This window comes from Anneissia japonica, unplaced genomic scaffold (genome assembly GCF_011630105.1).
Source record: "Anneissia japonica isolate Jap-2015-1 unplaced genomic scaffold, ASM1163010v1 scaffold114802_len540_cov140, whole genome shotgun sequence".
Lineage (NCBI taxonomy): Eukaryota > Metazoa > Echinodermata > Crinoidea > Comatulida > Comatulidae > Anneissia > Anneissia japonica.
In genome coordinates this window covers 38-548 of record NW_022744271.1, presented here as the reverse complement: position 1 = coordinate 548, position 511 = coordinate 38, and the positions used below count along the sequence as shown (strand labels likewise).

The 511-nt window shown below is 40.7% G+C and overlaps 1 pseudogene; it reads right to left on the bottom strand.

Annotated features, from left to right (window-relative positions):
* Positions 1-168: 168 nt before the first annotated feature.
* LOC117119604 lies at positions 169-287 on the bottom strand (annotated as a pseudogene).
* Positions 288-511: the final 224 nt, after the last annotated feature.

The window sequence follows — 511 nt, the reverse complement described above, 5'->3', positions numbered from 1 at the left end:
ATTTCACTACAACAGCAAATTTATTGACCTTAGACTTTGACGTTATTTGGCGACCTCTAAGGAGGATGGGTCCAGGCTTCAAAGTGACGCCTGCATTAGGAAAATATTATAAGAGCTATGGATACGCTACTATTGGTAAAATTAATTTTCTAGAAAAAAAATAAATGATGTCTACAGCACCCGGTATTTCCAAGCGGTCTCCCATCTAAGTACTAACCAGACCCGACGTTGCTTAACTTCGGTGATGGGACGAGAACCGGTGTTTTGAAGGTAGTATGGCCGTAGACAAGGGTGCACCAACAGTGCAACACTTCGATCATCGAGCTCACAATCACACTTTTGACTTAAAACGTTTTATTGTTATCATGTTTAAAAGAAATAAAAATAAAAACCTAAGTCGTAGCTGGCGACAACTTCTGGGAGAAGAGCCGAACAACGACTCCGATCCTCATCAAAGCAACTATCATGATGACGGTGACTCGACTGAATTCGGAATAATGTTTGAAGAACT